This window comes from Mus musculus, chromosome 18 (genome assembly GCF_000001635.26).
Source record: "Mus musculus strain C57BL/6J chromosome 18, GRCm38.p6 C57BL/6J".
NCBI classification, from domain to species: Eukaryota; Metazoa; Chordata; class Mammalia; order Rodentia; family Muridae; genus Mus; species Mus musculus.
This window is the reverse complement of record NC_000084.6, coordinates 84,656,733-84,667,432: the sequence shown is the minus strand read 5'-3', so window position 1 is coordinate 84,667,432 and position 10,700 is coordinate 84,656,733. Positions and strand designations below refer to the sequence as shown.

General features: G+C 43.5%; 1 pseudogene; it reads left to right on the top strand.

The window, feature by feature from the left end:
- Nucleotides 7,589-8,507, top strand: Gm7289 (predicted gene 7289; annotated as a pseudogene).

Below are 10,700 nucleotides of genomic sequence, written 5' to 3'. Positions count from 1 at the left end.
ATACAGTTGTTCATTGGTGTGCAACTTGCTTTGTGGAACACATGCATATATGTATTGGATAATGTTTGGGTACCTGTCACCTCATATTGAAAGGTGATGGCCAGAACTCATAGCACAAGACTTATGTCCACCCTCTGTCTCCACATCAAATTCTTAAAGCGGCAGCCCCGGGATTTAGGCAGCAAAGATGAGCTTGGAGCATCTTGTGGCGAAGGATAATGTCAGAGATGTAGAAGCCAGCCTGAGAGCACACAACCCAAGGAGTAGCTGAAAGGGAGTATTAGGATAGTAGAGGATCGGAAAGCTGAGGCAGAAGAATTGCCATGAGGTCAATGCCAGCCTGGAGTATGATGTGAAACTCTGTCTCAAGATGGTAAACAAAATCGCTTCTGAGTTAAAACTGCAGAAGAAATAACCATCTCCCATCTCTACTGATTCAGATGAGTGAATGAGTGCTGGGCTGGGTGGGAATCCTTATGAAGAATTCCCATTCAGCAATACAGAGGTAAATCACGGGGAGAACCCTACTGTATCACCTCAGCTGATGCAGGTGAGGTCACTGAAATTTGTACTAAAATGCTTAAACCTGAGATACCTGAAAACAAACATCTCCCTAGGCTCCTTCATTCCCAGAGAAAATTCTATGACTTTACAGTGAAGCCCCACCTGATACAGTGACCAAAGTGAGCATCCTGCCCTTGGGCTGTCAGCATCCCGTATCCTGAAAGTGTTTCCCTAAGGAGAGTGTGTCGGCTCCAAGAATTTAGGCTCAGTGAGAAAATATCAGACATTCTGGAACTACCAAATCCGAATTCAGTTTAGAGCCCCTCTCACGCTACATAGAGATTCTGGACATCATGATATCATCTCCAAGGGTTAGGCCCCTGCATTCCCCTGTGTCCTCCCACCCTGGACACAGTCAGGATATCAAGAGCCTGATTTGGCCACCTTCTTCCTTCCTAACAGCTCGTTCTTAGACCCATTAGTCCTTTCAGAGATGTGTGCACCAAGAAAACAGTCTGCGATTGATCACCTTACATGCCTGTGTTACTCAAACATTGAACTGTCTCTCTGGATCCGAGCAGTTGAACTCTGTGTCTAGTGAGGAGTTAAAAGCTTTATTCAGCAGAGAGGACATGGCCAGCATTCAGCAACAATGTTTCCTGAGAAAATGGTGCTGTGGGTGGAAACAGTTCCACCCTTAAGAATATTTACAGCTGGTGTGCATTGTCTCCCCACAGTGGGAACATGGCCCCTGGGAAATGCACAGCCACTTTGTGTGCTTTAGAAAAGAAGGCACCGGCGTAGTCTCACTAGAGACTGCTATATCAGGGTCCTATCAGCACAATCTTGCTAGTGTATGCAATGGTGTCAGCGTTTGGAAGCTGATTATGGGATGGATCCCTGGATATGGCAGTCTCTAGATGGTCCATCCTTTTGTCTCAGCTCCAAACTTTGTCTCTGTAACTCCTTCCATGGGTGTTTTGTTCCCAATTCTAAGAAGAGGCAAAGTGTCCACACTTTGATCTTTGTTCTTCAGTTTCATGTGTTTTGCAAATTGTAACTTATATCTTGGGTATTCTAAGTTTCTGGGCTAATATCCACTTATCAGTGAATACATATCATTTGAGTTCTTTTGTGATTGGGTTACCTCACTCAGGATAATGCCCTCCAGGTCCAACCATTTGCCTAGCTAGAGAAAACACCCAAGGAGCTAAAGGGATCTGCAGCCCTATAGGTGGAACAACATTATGAACTAACCAGTACCCCGGAGCTCTTGACTCTAGCTGCATATGTATCAAAAGATGGCCTACTCGGCCATCACTGGAAAGAGAGGCCCATTGGACTTGCAAACTTTATATGCCCCAGTACAGGGGAACGCCAGGGCCAAAAAGTGGGAGTGGGTGGGTAGGGGAGTGGGGGGGAGGGTATGGGGGACTTTTGGGATAGCATTGGAAATGTAAATGAGGAAAAAAATTAAAAAAAAGAAAAAAGAAGAAATTTTGCTAAAGCTTTTAATTAACTGGCTTTTCTTGCTGAAAAAAAGAAAAGAAAAAAGAAAAGAAAAGAAGAGAAAAGAAAAGGAGGCAATTTTATAAACCACACTGCTGACCTGAAGGAATATGGAGGCTCTTCGCGACCTAGAGAAAGTCAAGTTCTTTCTGTCCTTGTCACTTTCTGGAATCTGGGTCGAAGTGATGCCATGAGTTCCCAGGGTTCAGAGGGCTGTGCTTTAGGTAGCAGACAGATGGCTGTACACTAGTTAGGATGCGGGACAGGTTGCTGCAGCCTCAGTCTCAAAGGCTCTACACAGGGAGTGCTCAGGCTTGGGTTCTGTGTAAAAGTTGGTGCCCCAGGGCTGGTATGGTGGCTGCTCTGTTTCTGGGGCCGAGGATCCTTCTGTTGTGCAGCTCTTCTGTCAGGTTCTTCTCACGGGCCTTCACCTCTGTACGACCTCCTGCTGGAGCAGGCTGTGGGGAGGGGCAAAAGGGGTTGGGGGGGGGGGGCAGGAAGGATTCTTTCCCCAGACATGTCAGGACTAGTTTGCTTTTAGTTCTCCAGAGCGTAGTCACTTCCCCACCACTAATGGCATGGAGAAAACAGGTCTCTGAGTATGGGGCAGGAGAAATGGGTCTGCAATTAAGAGCACTTGCTGCTCATCTGGAGGACCAGAGTTCAATTCCTAGTACTCACACCAGGCAGCTCACAATTGCCTGTAACCCAGCTCCAGCAGATCCGACGCCCTCTTCTGGCCTCTGCAGCCATCCACTCACAAATGTGCTCATGTGCTCTCTCTCTCTCTCTCTCTTTCCCTCTCTCTCTCTCTCTCTCTCTCTTGCACACATACACACGCGCACACATGCACACACACAAATACACACATGCACACACATATACATACACACATGCACACACACACTTATATAATAAAGTAGCTGGGTATTGTGGCACACCTTTAATCTCCTCACTCAGAAGGCAGAGATAGGTGGATCTTTGTGAGTTTGAAACCACTCAGGTTACATGGTGAGAGCCTGCCTAATGGTTAGTTAAATAAAGTCTCCTATTTAGTTCTTACATCAACTTGAGGTAAACTAGAATTATATGGGAAGGAAGGACCCTCAACTGAGAAAATGCACCCACCATATTGGCCTGAGGGCAAGCCTGTGGGGCATTTTCTTAATGATTGATGTGAGAGAGCCTAGCCCATTGTGGGTGGTGCTACCCCTAGGTAGGTGATTGTAGATGATATAAGAAAGCAGGCTGGGGTTGGGGATTTAGCTCTGTGGAAGAGCTAGGCAAGCGCAAGGCCCTGGGTTCAGTCCTCAGCTCTTAAAAAGAAAAAAAAAAGACAAAATAACAAAAAGAAAACAGGATGAACAAGCCAGGAAGCAACACTTCTCCATGATGTTTGCTCAGTTCCTGCCCTGACTTCCCTCAGTGATGAACAGTTACTGGGTAGTATAAGATAAAACAGCTTTCATCCCCAAGTTGCCTTTGGCCATGTGTTTTATCACAGCAATAGAAACCCTGACTAAGACAATGATATGAAAATCTTTCTGGAATAAGCGTTCTGACACCAACGAGAGTACAAGAGATGAGATGTCACCGGTGGACTGTGGTGGCTACTCCCAGTTGTCAACTTGCCAATGTCTGGAATGATCTACAATCCAGAAATGGAGGGCACACCTGTGATCCAGATCTTGAGGCTAGAAGACATAGGCTTTTGATCCATTATCTTGACATGGGATGACACACACTTTCAATGCTCTAGCAACTTCATACATACAAATACAGATATACATATGTATATACATACAGACAGACAGCTGGATGGACAGACATATACATATTAACACATTAAATGGATGGAGCAAAGCAGGCTACAAGCATTTCACACATACACGTATATACATATATACACATGATGCACATATAAGCATGATATACATAGATGCACATATATGCATATACACATATACCTGGTGGGTGGAGAGAAGAAAGTTCCAACAACCAGGCTTGAAGCATTTCACACATGCACGCACGCACACACACACACACACACACACACACACACACACACAGAGTTGGTGGATGGAACAATCTCCAACATACGCACACAAGTTTTACAATATATACACGCATATAGATTTGATGGATGGAACAAAGTTCCAATACACTCCCACACAAAGTTTACACATATACATACATACAGATTTGACGTGTTGGGGTCCAGGAATCGCGTCACAAACCATACAAACACCAATTTCAGCCAGACAGGAGTAGTTTATTGAGTACATGTGCCAGAATTGATCAACCAGGGCCATTGTCCAGATTCAGGAACTAAACTGTGACCCTGGGTTAAGGTCCTGCAGGGCTTTTAAAGCCTGAGATCTGCAAACATCTGTTCCAGGTTATTTCACCAGTCAGGATTTAGGGATAAGAATTTCCTTAGGAGCCGGGCGTGGTCGCACACGCCTTTAATTCCAGCACTCGGGAGACAGAGGCAGGTGGATTTCTGAGTTTGAGGACAGCCTGGTCTACAAAGTGAGTTCCAGGACAGCCAGGGCTATACAGAGAAGCCCTGTCTTGAAACACCCCCCCCCCAAAAAAAAAAGAATTTCCTTAGGAACATTATATATATATATATATATATATATATATATGTATGTATGTATGTATGTATGTATGTATGTATATATATGTATATGTATATGTATATGTATATGTATATGTATATGTATATGTATATGTATATGTATATGTATATGTATATGTATATGTATATATATCCTTATCCTGCTCCCATTCAGCTGTGGCAGGGGACTTACCTTGTCTAATATATTCATGTCTTAACTTGTCTACCAGATGGGATTTGTCTAACATTCATGCCTTAACTTGCCAAGCAAGGTATCCGTCACCTATGTGCATGTCTCTTTCTGCCAAGTAGGATGTCAGTTCCCAGAGAGGTTAACCACGACTCAAAATGGAAGTCTTATTCCAAATAGTTTCTTCTATTGGTGAAGGTGTCTCTCTTATGTTGGGGTCCACCCCAGGGGCAGTTTATACTATAAAAGCTTGCATACAGGTGCAGGCAGTGCTTCTAGGTGATGGGTTCAGGTCTAAGCTTATTGTGGGTAACTATATAAAGCAGTTCTATTGACTTCTATCATGATTGGTTTCCAAGAGCACAAAACATAACAATACGTAATCAACTTGACATTAGAAAGTTTTCTAGACCCCGGAGCTCTTGACTCTAGCTGCATATGTATCAAAAGATGGCCTAGTCGGCCATCACTGGAAAGAGAGGCCCTTTGGACTTGCAAACTTTATGTGCCCCAGTACAGGGGAATGCCAGGGCCAAAAAATGGGAGTGGGTGGGTAGGGAAGTGGGGGGGGGGGATGGGGGACTTTTGGGATAGCATTCTAAATGTAATTGAGGAAAATACGTAATAATAAAAAATATTTAAAAAAAAAAGAAGGTTTTCTAGAAACAGCAGAAACATATGAGAAAGTTTCCTTATACTGGTAGGCTAGCCAGGCACCTGATACCTAGGCCTTAACAGATAAATGGAACAAAATTCCAACAATTTTATTTTTTTTTCTACCATAGCTTATGTATCTCAGCAAAATCTTTCAAGCAGTATAAAATCACATGGTGATTATGTTCTAGTTTTCTTCTAGTGAGTGATTATGAAAAAGCAATTTGTTCCTCAATACCTTTACAAAAATAACATTACATAGTGCAGGTAAAGTATTCATAATAATATGGACACTTGTAACTCACAGCTTGTCATAGATTAATAAAATATAAACAGGCAAGATAGCTTTCTCAGCCAGTTTCTCCTACTGACAGGTAACAATTTGTGGTTACAAACAAAGGATTAATTATAATTTATCTTTAAAAAGTAATCTTATAAGAATCTTAAAAGAATCACAGATCTAAAGTTTTATATAAAAGCCAGTCATATCTATTTCAAATCCTCAGAAATATCTACTCATTGGTAATTTTTATTAAACCACATCAAGAAGCTGTGGGGAAAAATGGATATGAGAAATCACTCATCATGAATCCAGCTTCAGTGAGAAAAAGCCAGTGCTGCCATTGTTCTTGTTCCCTGACCTTAAAAGGTCCCTAGCTTAACTGTTAAGACTGTGCCTTTCTGAATTTCAAATTGTTCCCTAAGATTTTCTACATCAGAGCCAGTAGCAAAAAACAAAACCAAAAACAAAAAAACAAAAAAACCAAAAACACCCAAACAAACAAACAAAAAACACTGTAACCTGGCTTCGCTAACAATTTTCTTTTTCCAAATGCTTTCTAAGGGTGGTGATCATTGCTGATGATCTGTATTTCTAAATCCTTTCCTAGGGTGGTGATTGAATCATTAATCTGCCCCAGCAGCAATGCCTGGAAGAGATCAAGCATTGTTATTGTGAATGCCAGAGATACTGCCCAGCAAGGAGCTAGAAGCGCTGTTAGAGTTTTCACACAGCTCTTAGATTAAGAAGGATGTGAAGGCAACAAGCTGAGCAGAACTCCACAACAGCATGAAGCCCTCAAGACACATGGTCCTAGGGGCTGTGTGACACCCATCGTGACTATGCTAACCAGTGGGCCATTTGTTCTAAAGCCATTTGTCATTCCTCCTGAATGGCCTTTGGCAGAGACCAGAGTGTAGGTGTTTCTCTCTGTTTCACCTCCAGATGAGGTAGAATAAGGCAGAAAAGACCAACTATTAGGTACTGATTTACTGACTGATTTAGTGACTTACTCAATACATTGTTTTTACCAACCATTTGCCAAGCATGGCTTCACTTGCTACCTGGAACAGAAAGACTGGGAGCAACAGCTGAAAGGATAGGCCATTGCCCTTAACAACCTGCTCACTGCCCTGTAGGCTTCTGTGAAATCTTGCTAGCTTGCCTGCCACACCTTGGGTGTTAGAATATAAAATGCAAATACAAACTAGACCTGGTACCAAGACCCTTCAGGAGCTGTCCTGGCTTCAGCTTCAGTCCACCAGTGACATCTCCTCTCATTGGTGTTAGAGTGCTTATTCCAGCAAGAGTCCTGTATCACACAGAGTGTCTGGGGCAGCATTTACCCAGCTCAGCACTTTACACTTTAGGCCCAAACATCACACAGGAGTCATGTCCAGGTCAACCAGTTGGCCCTGGTCCTGGTGACATGTTTTTTGAATTTGAATTCCCAGTGGGAGGGCTTTAAATACTGGGAAGTCCTTCTTAGTCCTAAAGGCAGCAGCCATCTAAGTAAAACACATATGCCTCTTATGGTAAGCAGCCATTCCTCTCTTCGGCCTAACCTGTTGTACTTGGGAAAGTTCTCGTGGGGAGATAGACAGCACTCTATGTGGTTTGAGCCTAGTACAGGGCCAGGTCAAAGGACATCGCCTTGTAAGAAGTGAGATTGTGAGTTCTGATCAAGATTCCCACCCACTCTTAAACCCCCACTTCAAAATGAAACAACTGCCTTGGCATGATTCTGTCCTGCGTGTCTATTCTGTGGAACAGCAGGCAGTTGTTTTTCGTCCTGCTTCTCCCACACCAAAGTGCGTGCCTCCACCTCATGGAAGACTCGATGGACATGAGTCCTCTTAGGCCTCAGAACTACCTTTTCGGCTGTGAACTAAAGGCTGACAAAGACTATCACTTTAAAGTGGATAATGATGACAATGAGCACCAGTTGTCATTAAGAACGGTCAGTTTAGGAGCAGGGGCAAAAGATGAATTACACATCACAGAGGCAGAAGCAATGAACGATGAAGGCAGTCCAATTAAAGTCACACTGGAAACTTTGAAAATGTCTGTACAACCAACAGTTTCCCTTGGGGGCTTCGAAATTACACTACCTGTGGTCTTATGGTTGAAGAGTGGTTCAGGGCCTGTGCACATTAGGGGACAGTACCTAATAGCTGTAGAGGAAGATGCAGAGTCTGAAGATGAAGAAGGGGAGGACGAAAAACTCTTAGGCATGTCTGGAAAGTGATCTGCTCCTGGAGGTGGTAACAAGGATCCACAGAAAAAAGTAAAACGTGATGAAGAGGATGATGAGGAGGAGGAGGATGAAGAAGATGAGGATTTTGATGAAGAGGAAACTGAAAAAAAGGTCCCAGTGAAAAACTCTGTATGAGATACCCCAGCCAAAAATTCGCAAAAAATCAAACTAAAATGGAAAAGCAAGCAGCACCTTTAATCCTAGCACTTGGGAGGCAGAGGTAAGCAGATCTCTGCGAGTTAGAAGCCAGCCTGGTCTATAGAGTGAGTTCCAGAACAGGTAGGGCTACACAGAGAAACCCTGTCTCAAAAAAAAAAAAAAAAAAAGAAAAAAAAAAGGCAGATTGACAAAGAAAAAAAAAACGTCAACACCAAGATCAAAGGGTCAAGAGTCCTTCAAAAAACAGGAAAAGACTCCTAAAACACCAAAAGGACCTAGTTCTGTAGAAGACATTAAGGCAAAGATGCAAGCAAGTATAGAAAAAGCGCATTGAACATTCCTGGGCACTACTGGTAAATTAAGCCCAAAGATGGGGAAAAAGGAGAAGGAGAAACAAACTCAGTACCATCAACAATCCAGACATCTCAGTCCCCTTTCCTGATTGGCCGTCCACTCCCCTTGCAGGCTGGAAGCAAACTTGTTTTTCCTAAAGCACTTTTCTTTTACTCTTGTGATGCAGAAAACTTTACCTCTCTACCGCTTGTGCATATGCCTCATTTCTTTGACCATGTTTTAACCTTTGTATCCTTAGCTGCTCTCAAGAAAGTTTTGAATGAATCAAAAAAGAAAGAAAGAAAGAAAGAAAGAAAGAAAGAAAGAAAGAAAGAAAGAAAGAAAAAAACACCTGAAGGCGCCTTAACATTTTAATAAAAAATGTACTAAAAACCACACTCATGTTCCTGCCAAGTAGCAAAAGCTGCAGCTTGTCTGGGCTGTGAGTCTCGGGAAGCCACAGGATGAAGGAGCGAGGCTTTTCCTGTCTGTCCTGAGACAGACTAAACAGACCTCAGCCTGTCTAGCCTCTGGAATATAAGCTACAACGTCCTGCTTAGGGCTCTACTGCATGTTCCCGCTCTCTAGGTTACATTGTTTGGAACTCTGAGCTGCCAGTGTGAACCATGGACCTAAACTTTAAACCAGGAGGAAGCTAGTTCTTCTAGACAGAATAGTTAGAGAAAGGTAGAATGGAATATCTGCCACTCGAGCAGAGCCCAGAAAAAAAAATTCTGATGTGTTCAAATATGGGACAGAGATAAAAGTGACCCTGTGCTCCCAATGTAGCATAAGAGGCTGACACCCTATCACAAAAGGCAGACTGACAAGCAAGCAGCACCTTTAATCCTAGCACTTGGGAGGCAGAGGTAGGCCTCTGCGAGTTAGAAGCCAGCCTGGTCTATAGAGCAAGTTCCAAAACAAGTAGGGCTACACAGAGAAACCCTGTCTCCAAAAAAAAAAAAAAAAAGGCAGATTGACAAAGAAAACACATAGCACAATTATTAATGTATCCAGAGCCAGTAAAAAATGAAATTCAGAGAAAGAGCCAACAGGTTGACACCTACACACTTTGTCTGAGTGTGTGTGTCTGAGTGTGTGTGTGTCTGAGTGTGTGTGTGTCTGAGTGTGTGTGTGTGTGTGCGCGCGTGTGTGTGTGTGTGTGTGTAAGGGAAAAGTGAGGGCTCGGGAAGGCATTGGATAAGTGCTCTTTAGAAGAAAGGAAAGAGCTAGGAGCACACAAAACATCCAGGGGTGAAATTCCCCTGGGTTCTTAGACTGCTTCTTTGTTTTTCAGCCATGTCCTTTCCCTTGGTCAGGAGATTTCAAGATAGTTGCACATTCTTGGGTAGACGGGGAAGTTCACCAAATGGCCCTATCTACATTTTTAAGGAAATGGACCAGAATGGAATCTCAAGAGTAGGGAGGCCGGGGGATGGCCATAGAGACTAAGTTCTGAGTTATTCTCCAGCTCAACCCTTCAGAGTGCCACACTCAGGGCCTGCCATCTGAGCCACCAAAAGAGGAAAGCCAAACAATAGGAGACATATTGCATAAAATTGCATGAGGAGTTGATGAAAACTGTGGCACTTCTGTGCACAATAAGTAGAACACGTGTGTTGTCTCAATCAGAGTTTCTATTCCTACACAAACATCGTGACCAAGAAGCAAGTTGGAGAGGAAAGATTCATTCAATTTACACGTCCACACTGCTGTTCATCACCAAAGGAAGTCAGCACACCAAAGGAACTCAAGCAGGTCAGGAAGCAGGAGCTGCTGCAGAGGCCATGGAGGGATGTTTCTTGCTGCCTTGCTTCCCCTGGCTTGCTCAGCCTGCTCTCTTATAGAACCCAGGACCACCAGCCCAGGGATGGCACCACCCACAATGGACCTTCTCACCGTTGATCACTAATTGAGAAAATGCCTTACAGCTGGATATCATGGAGGCATTTCCTCAAGGGAGGCTCCTTTCTGTGGGTCAAGTTGACACACAAAATCAGCCAGCACATATGTCAAAGTGCACAAACAAATATGTCTGAAATCCTAAAGAACAGTGAAGGAATGGTACCCACATGCAGGAATCAAAACTTAATAGTACTTCATCAAGTACAGTGAATCAATACCAGATGGGCAGGTTACACACCTGTAATCCTATCTCTCAGGGAACTACAGAAGGAATTCAAAGCCAGCC